Source organism: Gorilla gorilla, chromosome 2 (assembly GCF_029281585.2).
Source record: "Gorilla gorilla gorilla isolate KB3781 chromosome 2, NHGRI_mGorGor1-v2.1_pri, whole genome shotgun sequence".
NCBI classification, from domain to species: Eukaryota; Metazoa; Chordata; class Mammalia; order Primates; family Hominidae; genus Gorilla; species Gorilla gorilla.
In genome coordinates this window covers 14,688,322-14,701,009 of record NC_086017.1, presented here as the reverse complement: position 1 = coordinate 14,701,009, position 12,688 = coordinate 14,688,322, and the positions used below count along the sequence as shown (strand labels likewise).

Here is a 12,688-nt window from a genome sequence, read left to right as displayed (position 1 = left end):
AAAAAATACAGATTAAAAAATACAAATAAAAAACAATGCAATATAACCCTATTTACATTGTATTAGGTATTATAAGATTACTTATAATTTAGAGATGATTTAAAGTATATGGGAAGATGTACATAGGTTACATGCAAACACTATGCCATTTTATAAAAGGAACTTTAGCATCTTGGATTTTGGTATCCATGAGGGGGTCCTGGAACCAGTCCCCATGGATGCTAAGAGATCACTAGAAATGTTAACTACTATTATCATAACGATCAGCAAATAAAAGAATGAAATGAAGGGCGTCAAAACCTCTTACTTGCAGAAGGTTAAAAGAATGCTTGCTGGCTGGTAGGTGTGGGGATGCATGCTTATAGTACCAGCTACTCAGGAGGCTAAGGTAGGAGGATTGCTTGAGCCCAGAAATTTGAGGCCAGCCTGGGCAACATAGTGAGAAAGTGTCTACTTTTTTTTCCAAAAGACTGGAAGGAAGAGAAGACTCTTCTGTAGACATACAAACCTTGCAGCAGAAATTCTATCAATACTATTATTTTTATCTACCTACCTATTACCTAGCTAATATCTGTATATCAATTATCTGTTATTATCTATTTTCTACCTGTTATTATTATTGTTTATTACCCTATTATCCAAGAATAAAGTTTTTATCCTGCAATTGTCCCATTTACCCATGGCCAATTGACAAGGACCAAAGACTTTATCACAGAGATAACAGAAGAAACACTGAAGTGGTAGCCAGCAACCACTTATGAAATTGCCAATATTTGATGTCATTTTAACTAAATAAGCAGCAATTTCATATGATTCATCCTAATAGACCTTGAATCCAGATACATCCAGGCAAAGGATTCAAAACCAAATCAAACAGTCTATTTTCTACTGTTTCTTCTCACTTACTTCCAAAATGTGAAACAACCATATAGTAAAAAACAATAGAATAGGAAATAGTGATTCACCAGAGCTGTTGGAAGTTTAGAAAGTATTGATATAATTAATTCAATACAATTTCAGTTGGTTGCTTTTCCATTTTCAAAAGGCATTTTAGATGTAGGAAATGACATTTTCTAAATATAAAATATAAGTAAATATCACATTATTTTTTTAAAAAATTATAGCTATTTCTAGCATGAAAGCCCATTCTCTCTCTCTCTCTCTCTCTCTCTCTCTCTCTGTTGTTAAGACAGGGTCTCACTCTGTCACCCAGGCTGGAGTGCAGTGGCCCGATCATAGCCCACTGCAGCCTCAATCACCTGGGCTCAAGAGATCCTCCCACCTCAGAGTTCCAAGTAGCTGGGACCACAAGCCCGTGCCACCACATCTGGCTATTTTTTCTTTTTTAATTTGTTGTAGAGACAGGATCTCACTATGTTGCTCAGCCTGGTCGTTTGTCTCTAAATGGGATACGGATATTTGAACAGTTTATCGTAGATCAGCTTTACTTTTACAGGACAAGGTTATTTTTAAATAAAATTCTCTACTGCCTTAGACTATATATTCTTGTTATGTGTTAAATATCTCTATTTTTGAAGCGAATTTTAACAAGATAATTTTATACCTCCTTCTCGCTGTTTTCTGCTTCCTTAATTGGTCACCTAGCTAATGGAGCTTTCTATTTGAAACATTGCAGCTTCCCTGTCAAGGGGACGGAGTCAACATGCTGTAATTATAGCTGTCTTCGAGGGTTGGATTATTATTCTGTCGCTCTGACTTTCATATAAACGGAGCAGCTACCCATTGTAGCGTATGTGCACTGTTCACCCAAACAGAGTAAACTCAGCCTACTAACGACATGACGTGTCCTCCAACACACAATTACATTTCACGGCCGTTCAGAGGTTTTCCAGCGTAACATCTGTAATACAATTTTCCCTGCCAAAGTTTTACAAATCGCACATTCTGGCAAATGATCAGCGATACCGAATCAACACTATTATTCACAGCTGGATCTCCTCAGGAAAATAAGTTGGAATATTAAGCTGAAGTTTTCTGAAAAGCTCCCATGGTACCTTTGCTGAAGAGATGTTAAACCAAACAGCTCCTGATATGGAACCAGCGGTTTGAACTGTTAACTCAGTTAGATAACTTAATAGGGGAAGGCTATGATATCATGATGCAGGAAATGACTAAACCTTTTTTTTTTTGAGACGGAGTCTCGCTCTGTCAGCAGGCTGGAGTGCAGTGGTGCCATCTTGGCTCACTGCAACCTCCAACTCCCTGGTTCAAGTGATTCTCCTGCCTCAACCTCCCGAGTAGCTGGGATGACAGGCATGCGCCACCACGCCCAGCTAATTTTTGTATTTTTAGTAGAGACAGGGTTTCACCATGTTGGCCAGGATGGTCTTGATCTCCTGACCTTGTGATCTGCCCGCCTCACAAAGTGCTGGGATTATAGGCATGAGCCACCGCAAAATGACTAAATACTACTTTGCAGTATTCCTGGATTTAGGGAGGGGGTGCGAATGGCATTGTGTGGCCACTGATGGTAACCCAGGTCAGTGAGACTTTAAAGGGACCATTACTTTGTCCTTCTTTCTAGAGTTTCAGGCATTAAAAATGTTAACTTGTGGTTGGGCATGGTGGCTCATGCCTGTAATACCAGAACTTCGGGAGGCCAAGGCAGGAGGATCACTTGAGCCTGGGAGTTCAAGACAAAGCCTGGGCATCATGGTGAAACCCTGTCTCTACAAAAAATACAAAAATTATCCAGGAGTGGTGGCGTGCACCCCTGTAGTCCCAGCTGAGAGGTGGGAAGATCCCTTGAGCCTAGAAGGTTGAGCTACGGTGAGCCATGTTGCTGCCACTGCACATCAGCCTGGGTGACAGAGCAAGACCCAGTCTCAAATAATAAAATAAAATAAAGTGTTAACTTGTCCAAGATCCTGTTTCACAGCAGTCATTGATGAGACAAATGAAACATTTTGGGACACCTTAAAAAAATCCCATCAGTGTGGCAGAGCTAGTTTTATTGTCCCACTTCCTAAAAAGCCGTGAGACCTCATCAGCCATGGAAGAATCTATGTAAAGCTGAAGGAATTTGGCCCTTTAATGATGCACAAAGACGTATGCATGGATTTTGCAAGTTCCTACTTTCACCTTTATAAATGCTGGGTTTCATCCATGTTTTAATTGACTGGAGTTTTAAGCAAAGTAAATACAAATACCATAGTATGTAATTTCAGAGACTTTTTTAAGTACAAAAAATGTATTTGGGCCCCAAAATGTATTTGGGCTATGTGCTGCAATTGATCTTTCACAATATGAGAAATCCAGGCCCCAGCTGATTTTTTGGAGTTAAGAATGATTTTTTACATTTTTAAAGGGTTGTAGAAAAGGAAGAAGAATCAGCAGAGACCATTTGTGGCTAGCAAAGCTTAAAATATTTCCTAACCGATCCTTTGCAAAAAAAGTTTGCCCACTCCTGTAGTCAGCAGCTCCCCTAGTGTGCGCAGTCAGTGTGCCATCTCAGACTAGCAAAGGTGAGTAAAACCATCCCTGCCCCTAATCAATTTACAATCTGCATCCTTAGGGCAAGAGCCTAGTAAGCAAAAGGCAAAATAAGATGGCGCCAGATAAGGGCTTCAAAGGAAGAGAGACCAGGTTTGGTGGGGAAATAGGGGGTGGCTTCTTAGCAGGTTTTCTTTAGATGAACCTTGAAGATAAAAAGAGATTTTGATGAATAAGGGTGGGTGAGATGCAGAGGGGGTCAGCGCTGTGTCCGGGAACCAGTGAGTGATTCCATTTCAGAAGCACCTGGGGAGGCTAAAGGGTAGATTTTAAAGCCAGAAAGAGAGGAGAAGGTCGTAGGCTGGAGACCATGATGAGGAGTGTATACAGAGGGAGAGAAGAGAGATTCCTGCACTTAGAGGCCAAAAGAACAACAATTTGCACTTTTACTTTGGTGTCGGAAAGAACCGTAGTCTCATATGGTTACACGGAAGTGTTTTATGATAATCAGTGAAAAATGAGGAAAATAGTCTCTCTTAGGCTGAGCACCTAGGAAATGAGTGGCTCTTGGCTGTAAGTCAATGAACAACATTAATATATGCAGTTACCAAGTCATCATTAACACATAAAGCACTGCAGGGTTTCAATCTATTCATCAGAATTCTTGAAAGTCCTATTTTAAGGCAGTTCAAACAGAGGCGAGGCAGCTGAACTTGGTGAGGCTGCCAGGAACAGCGAGTTCTGCCTCTGAATTTGCTCCTGACTCAGTGCCTGACCTTGGGCAAGCACTCAACGTCTCACTGTCTCAGTTTCCTCAGCCATAAAATGGGGATAACAGACCTTAGCCACCTCATAGGAGTGTCATAAATGTCTGCAAAAACCTTTCAAGATAAGTGCTCCTGGAAACGGACAAGGTGGGGAGGGTTCTTTTTCAATCGTCTAGGCGGGAAAATGAGGTTATCAAAATTAAAATAGGAGACTACTTTGTGAAACAGAAATGATTGTGGATGAATGATGCAAAGCCGACAGATGATTAAAGGTACCCATAGTCTACCAGTTAAAATCTCTGTCAGGATTTTCTAAATTAACGTCAGGACATCTTCTTTGTTGTTGTTTAAGGATGGAAGAGAATATTAAAAATCAGACAGGACCACCTTAGGGAATGTGGTCTCACATATCTGTTCTATTTGCTTTTTCGAAGCTTAGAATATTCTGCTCAATTCTCTGGGTATTACTCAGTTATAAAGGTGCAGAGGGATGCATCTCCTTCTGCACTTTCTTTACTCTGTAGATTTTCCTAATCTGTCCTAGAGAGGGACTGTGGCAGGGTCTGCAGACAGAAGGGCTGCCTTGTAGCCAGCCATCTTTGTATGACCTCTGCCATTGGCCGTTGGTGGCCGAGAAAGACACTGAAGTCTCTCGAGAAAGCTGAAGACCCAACCCAGAGATATACCCACACTGCACCTGGAGCAGACAATTGGGCTAGAAGACAAGTTCTGCTCTGCTCTGGAAAGTGTGAGTGGTAAAATATTTACTAGGATCCTGCTGAGAAGACTTGCCATTTTAACCTTCTCTCTCGCTCTCTCTCTGTCTCCTTTTCTTTCTTAAATAAATTTTTACCTTACAGTTGTCCAGAGAGGAAACACAGGCCAAAATAGTTCAGTATGCTGTCTTACTGGGAGGACAACAGCTTAAGCCACAAAGCCCTGAGTTTGACCCTAGAACTCTGTGGCTACTGATGACTCATCTTGAAAATTATCAGATTGAATCTTCTCTACTGGTTTGATAACAACTGATGAGTGGAAAAAGAACGCCAATCAAATGTGCATGCTTAATAAGCAGCCTCCTTATTCCCCTCTGCAGATTTGTGCTTGGATCATCTACACTTCCCTGTATGTTGAAGAAGATATGCTATCCATGCCATCCTTGTGGACTGCTTGATTAAAAAGTGGATAAACTGTCTTCAGGCCCTTGGAGTATGGTGCCTGTGTGAAGAAGGGAATGAGGCAGAAGTAGCAGTCAGTGGTGGCTGAAGTAGGAGAAAGTGCTTGCTAATGAAATCTTGATTTTTCTGTGGCTTTTCGGTGCAATTGGGTGGCTAAGTAGGAAAGCCATTGGAACTTCACTGTATCAATTCTGCCTTTCTTGTTTTTTGGAACTCCAATTCACCAAGGCTCCCTGCCACCCTATCCATCTATAACTTTTCATCACTTTTTCCTCAAAGTAAGAAGTGTGTCCCAGAAAATGTGCCTTTGTGACTCAGCAACATTTCAAATCCATCTGAGCCTTCCCAGCGTTCCAAAAGAAATACTGATTTGAATTCAGCTGCTTAAAAAACCAGTCTCTAAGCAGGCAGCTTGAAACTTCCTTACAGCAATAGTTTAGGCTTTGGAGGGGAAATTGGTTTGTTTTTAATTGTTTTAATTTTTCAGTTAATTCATTTGCCGCCTGATTATATATGATCTTTTGAGCCCAATACTCTGCTAAATTAACCTTGACTTTCTTTCTCTCTTTCTCTCTCTCTCCTTCTCCCTTTCTTCCTTCCTTTCTTTTTGTCAGAGCCTTGCTCTGTCGCCCAGGCTGGAGTGCAGTGGCACAATCTCAGCTCACTGCAAACTCCGCCTCCAAAGCTCAAGCAATTCTCCTGCTTCAGCCTCCTGTGTAGCTGGGATTACACGCGCCCGCCACCATGCCTGGCTAATTTTTGTATTTTTAGTAAAGATGGAGTTTCGCCTTCTCGGCCAAGCTGGTCTCGAACTCCTGACCTCAACCTTGGCCTCTCAAAGTGCTGAGATTACAAGCTTGAGCCACCATGCCTGGCCTTACCTTGATTTTTTTTTTTTTTTTTTTTGAGACAGAGTCTCACTCTGTTGCTCAGGTTGGAGTGTAGTGGCTCGATCTTGGCTCACTGCAACCTCCATCTCCCGGGTTCAAGAGATTCTCCTACCTCAGCCTCCCAAGTAGCTGGGACTACAGGTGTGGGCCACCACGCCTAGCTAATTTTTTATATGTTTACTAGAGACGGGGTTTCACCATGTTGGGCAGGCTGGTCTTGAACTCCTGACCTCAGGTGATTCACCTGCCTCGGCCTCCCAAAATGCTGGGATTACAGGTGTGAGCCACCACACCCGGCCCCTACCTTTGATTTTTAAGTCAAGAGGGAACAAGTCGAAATTTCTATTTGGTTAAACTATATACCTTTGGACATTGAATCACTTTTAGAACCCCAGTAAAAATCATGTATGAATGACCCACAATTTCACTCCAACAGGAAGGTGTGTATATGTGCACAAAAACATTAGATTGTTCATACCAGTGCTATTCATAATAGTCAAAAACTGGAAACAACTCAAACATCCATCAACTGTAGAATGGATAAATAAATCATGATATATTCATACCATGGAACATAACAGTGACAATAAATGAACCACTGCTACACACAACAGATATGAATTTCACAAACAGAATGCTGAGCAACAGAAGCCAAACACAGAAGGATACACATTTATGAATCCATTTGTATGAAGTTCATAAACAGACAAAATTAGTCAGTGGAGATTATTCTCATAGAAGTCTGAAGGGTAGTTGTCTTTAGGGAGGGGGATATAGTGACTGAAGTGGGTATGAGGGGTTTCTGGGGTTTGATGATGGTACACCAGCATATTCACTCCGAAAATTCATTGAGCTGTGCAATAATGATTTTTCAAACTTTTATATGTGTATGATATGCTTCAATAAAGCTTTGCTTAAAAACACGCATAGTCATTGCTATGGTGTGAATGTTTGTGTCTCCCCGTTCACCAAATTCGTAGGTTGAAATCCTAACCCCCAAGGTGACGATATTAGGAGTTGAGGCATTTGGTGATGATTAGATCATGAAGGTGGGGCTCTCATGAATGAGATTCATGCCCTTATGAAAAAGGCCAAGGGAGCTGGTTCACCCCTTCTGCCATGTGAGGACACAGTGAAAAGATGGCCATCTATGAACCAGTAAATGGGTTCTCACCAGAGACAGAATCTGCCAGCACCTTGGTCTTGGACAGGTCAGCCTCCAGCAGAGTAAGAAAATTAAATTCTATTTATAAGCCACACAGTTTATGGTATTTTACTACAGCAGCCCAAATGGACTAAGAGAGTCATTATTATCAGGTATAGTTTAGTGTTACCACTTTTCATCAGAATGAAAGTGATCAAATATTGTGTGAATGCTTTTGAGGTGCAAATGATAGGAGACCCAACTCAAAATGATCGAAGGGATTGGAAAACTTTTCCTTTAAAGGAATAAATAGTAAAGATTGTAGTTTCTGCAGGCCATGTGGCCTCTTAACTACTCTGTGTTGTTGCATGAAAACACCCATAAACAATGGGTAAACAACTGAACATGCCAGGGTTCCAATAAAACTTTACCTGCAAAAACAAGTGGTGAGCAGGATTTGTAGTTTGCTGACCTCTAGTTTAAACAATCACTGAATTTACCATCATACAAGTAACAAGAAGTTCCAGGCAATGTAAGCTTCAGGGTTAGTTGATTCAGCAGCTTCACATCTCAATCCAGGAACTCAATTCATTCCATCTGCTTGCTCAGCTTTGTGCAGGCTGTGTCCCCAGTCTTGGTCTCTCCCGGTCATGAGATGACCACAGCCCCCTACACATCATGTCTTCACACAAGAGTGTCTAAAGGCCACAAATGTCTCTTTCCTGTGTCCCCTTTCTAGGAGCATGGAAAGCTTTCTTTCTTTCTTTTTTTTTTTTTTTTTTTTTTAAGACAGTCTTGTTCTGTCACCCAGGCTTGAGTGCAGTGGCGTGATTTTGGCTCACTACAACCTCCACCTTCTGGGTTCAAGCGATTCTCTTGCCTCAGCCTCCACGTAAGTAGCTGGGATTACAGGCACCCGCCACCATGCTCGGTTAATTTTGTATTTTTGGTAGAGACAGAGTTTCACCATGTTGGTCAGGCTGGTCTCAAACTCCTGTCCTCAGGTGGTCGGCCCATCTGCAGCCTCCCAAAGTGCTGGGGTTACAGGCTTGAGGCACCGTGTCCGGCAGGGAAAGCTTTTTTAGATGCCTCCTAAAAGATTTGATTCACTTCCTAAGACTGAGAAAGCAGGTGAGGTGTGGTGTGAGTGGTTGTTTTTAGGCAGGCAACCCACATCGTGATCTGCATTCATTTCGTATTGCTATGTAACAAATTGCCACATAGCTCACAGCTTAAAACAACATACAAACTACCTCCCAGTTTCTGTGGCTCATCCAAGCAACGCTTGAGGTCCTCCATGCAGGGTCTCACAAGGCTACAATCAAGGTGTCACGAGGCTTTTCTTCTGGGGCGTGGAATCCTCTTTCAAGCCTATGTAGTTGTTGGCAGAATCCAGTTCCTTGCAGCTGTGGGACAGAGGTCCCTCTTTTCCTGCTGGCTGTCAGCTGGGGGTCACTCTTGGCTCCTAGAAGCCACTCACAGTTCCGTGCCCACCACATGCCCCTCGCCATGAGACACCTCACTTCTTTAAGTTCAGCTGGAGAATGGCTCTATCCAATTTGCTAAGAGGGTCTCATATAATGTAATCTAATCGAAAGAGTGAAATGGATTATATTCACAGGTCCTGACTGCAGTCAAGGGAGGGGGGATTAAACAGCACACATGAGCACCCCCAAGAGACCCAACTCAAAATGGTTTAAGCCAGAGGCTGCAAACTTCCTACAAAGGGACAGATAGTACAGATTGCAGGTCTTTCAGGTCATCCAGCTTCTCCTCTCAACTACTCTGTGTTGTAGCACAAAAGCAGCCATAGATAATACATAAAAGCAAATGAACATGTCTATGTTCTTTTTTAAAATTATTTGTATTTTTTGAGACGGAGTCTTGCTCTGTTGCCCAGGTTGGAACGCAATGGCACAATCTCAGCTCACAGCAACCTCTGTCTTCTGGGTTCAAGCGATTCTCCTGCCTCAGCCTCCTGAGTAGCTGGGACTACAGGTGCGGGCAACTACAACTGGCTAATTTTTGTATTTTTACTGGAGACAGGGTTTTGCCGTGTTGGCCAGGTTGGTCTTGAACTCCTGACCTCAAGGAATCTGCCCACCTCAGCCTCCCAAAGTGTTGGGATTACAGGCGTGAGCCACTGTGCACAGCAACATGGCCGTGTTCTAATAAAACTCAAGTGAACTTGGAGGCCATCCCAGAATTCTGCCTAATGATAGCTCTCACCTGAAAAATTAAATCAGATAATATAACAGTAGAACATTACACACTTAGAAGAGGAAATATGCCGTATTTGGCATATTCTTTGCTTGGAGGATAGACATTTAAAACACAGCTCCTTAAAACACAAAGTTTTTTATTGTTTTAACTTTTATTTTAGGTTCGGGGTACATGTGATGGTTTGTTACATAGGTAAACTCATGTCACTGGGGTTTGTTGTACAGATTATTTCATCAGGAATTAAGCCCAGTACCCAACAGCTATCTTTTCTAATCCTGTCCCTCCTTCCACCCTCCACCATCGAGTAGACCCCGGAGTCTGTTGTGTTCTGAAGACCCCAGTCCTTCTTCGTGTTCATAGATTCTCATCATTTAGCTCTCACTTATAAATGAGAACATGTGGTATTTGGTTTTTTGTTTCTGCGTTAGTTTGCTGAGGATAATAGCCTCCACCTCCATCCATGTTCCCCCAAAAGACACGGTCTCGTTCTTTTTTATGGCTGTGCCGTATTCTATAGTGTGTATGTACCACATTTCTTTATCCAATCTGTCACCGATGGGCATTTAAGTTGACTTTGCTATTGTGAATGTAAAAATGTTTTTGTTAGTGTGAAGAGTGCTGCAATGAACATTCATGTGCATGTGTCTTTGTGGTAGAATGATTTCTGTTCCCCTGAGTATATACCCAGTAATGGGATTGCTGGGTTGAATGGCAGTTCTGCTTTTAGCTTTTTGAGGAATCGCCATCCTGCTTTCCACAATGGTTGAACTAATTTACACTCCCATGAACAGCGTATAAGCATTCCCTTTCCTCTGCAACCTCACCAGACTGTTATTTTTTTACTTTTCAATAATTGCCATTCTGACTGGGTGTGAGATGGTATCTCATTGTAGTTTTGATTTGCATTTCTCTAATGATCAGTGATATTGAGCTTTTTTCGTGTGCTTTTTGGCCACATGGATGTCTTCTTTTGAAAAGTGTCTGTTAATGTTCTTTGCCCACTTTTTAATGGGGCTCATAAACACAAAGTTAACCTGAAAGTCCTGAAGAATCAATTTTTTAGTTTTGCTCTTGTTGCCCAGGCTGGAGTGCAATGGCGCAGCCTCGGCTCACTGCCTCCTGGGTTCAAAGGATTCTCCTGCCTCAGCCTCCTGAGTGGCTGGTATCACAGGCACGCACCACGATGCCCGGCTAATTTTTTATTTTTAGTAGAGATGGGCTTTCACCATGTTGGTCAGGCTGGTCTTGAACCCCTGACCTCAGGCGATACACCCTCCTTGGTCTCCCAAAGTGCTGGGATTACAGGCATGAGCCATTGCGCCCAGCCTGGATTCTGGCTTTTACTCTATGCTTCAAAGCATACTCCAAGATTATATTTAAAGATTATCTAATGGCTTATTCTAGTGCTCTCATGATTTTATTTCCCTTTTGCTCTTTCTAAAAATGTTAATTCATCTGGAATTTATCGTGGTGAAACATGTAAGGCTTGGATACAACTTTCTCATTTTTTTCCCCAGAGGGCTACTCAGTTGCTCTGACATCGTTTATTGAACAGACCATCTTTTTCCATTGGTAAGTGGTGGCATTTTATCATATACTAAATTTCTTTTTGTATTTGAGTCAATTTCTGGACTTTGCATTTATAATTCATTGAGTTGCTTTGTCTATTCATATATCATACCCTTTTACTTGTTAGAGCTTTATACTATATTTTAATATCTGATACAACTAAAAATCCCTTGTTTTTTTATTTTCAGGATTTCTGAATATTCTTGCTTCTTTATTTTTCCATATTATAATGAGCTTGTATAGTTTTTAAAAGTCCTTTTTTAAAATTGAGCTTTTGCATTATAGATTGGGAATAATTGACATCTTTATATAGTTAAGTCTTTTTATCTAAAAATACATACATCCTTCCATTAGTTCAAGTTTTCTTCTGTGATCCTCAGTGGCATTTTAAAGTCTTTTCATATAGCTCTTGTTTACTTCTTAAGCTTAGGAATTTAGTCTTTTTGTTCTAATATAAATAGGGCCCTTCTATTTTTAACCCCATGTTGTTTCAACGATTCTTAAAAGCCAAAAAAAGCATTTATTCTATCTTAATAAATGAACTTTCATAAACATATAAGTAGCAATAGGACTTGTAGGTTAATTCTGTCCTAAATATTTCACTGGTAAGAAGAAAACAAACAAAAACCTTTTTCAAATTCATACAAGTAAAATGATATTAAGAATACATTAAAATGTCTCTTCTTAAGATCTTTTTTTTTTTTTTTTTTTTTTTTTCGGTAGAGACAGGGTCTGGTCATGTTGCCGAGGCTGCTCTCAAACACCTGTCCTCAAGCAATTTCCCCACCTTGTCCTCCCAACGTGCTGGGGTTACAGGTGTGAGCCACTGCACCTGGCCTTACAATTGGTTTTTGACTGACTTTTGAATCTTAAAATGGGATCCATGTAATTTTCTCATTCTCACAAGTCACTCGCTCTTTATATTTTGCCTATTTTGGGTACACATATTATTTCTCAGGGTGCTCTATTAACTGTTTACCTCTCCCTAGGGGAAGGCTGGGAGCTCAGCTGTTCTGATTCTGTCTCACCAATATCTTAGGACACAAATGTTTCTAGGAAGTAGAGCTCCTAGATCAAGCAGAAGAGGCAGCTGATGCCTCCCTTTCTTCCCCACCTGCAGGTTCCCATCATCATAACCTGGCAAAGCAGTCATAGCCTGGGAAAGCAGTACTTATGGAGGAAATTAAAGCTCTACCCAGAACTGAGAACATTTCCAAGGTCAGCTACAAAGAAGAAAGGTGGAAGCCCTTTTAGAAGACTCCCAGATTTGTAACCTGGGAGGATGCAGGATATAGGAGTGAGTTGTTCTGGGAGGGGAGCCTGGAGCTGGGAGAATACTGGTCTGTGTAGCCCTACGATGGAACAGCCTCGTGGAATGGGAGTTTTCCTTCAGTGAGTGGCCATGTTGGAGGCTTGCATCTCATTCTTGGACTCGAGTTGCTTGGCTCTGACCTTGAAAGAACA

General features: G+C 41.5%; 1 long non-coding RNA gene across 2 annotated transcripts in view; it reads left to right on the top strand.

Annotated features, from left to right (window-relative positions):
• LOC134758024 (uncharacterized) overlaps positions 1-7,210 on the top strand; it is a 77,049-nt gene extending 69,839 nt beyond the window's left edge. For both annotated transcript variants that reach the window (XR_010132739.1, XR_010132740.1), the window contains exons 2-3: positions 3,329-3,485; positions 5,081-7,210. This is a non-coding gene — a long non-coding RNA (uncharacterized lncRNA). The remainder of the gene's footprint in view (positions 1-3,328; positions 3,486-5,080) is intronic.
• Positions 7,211-12,688: the final 5,478 nt, after the last annotated feature.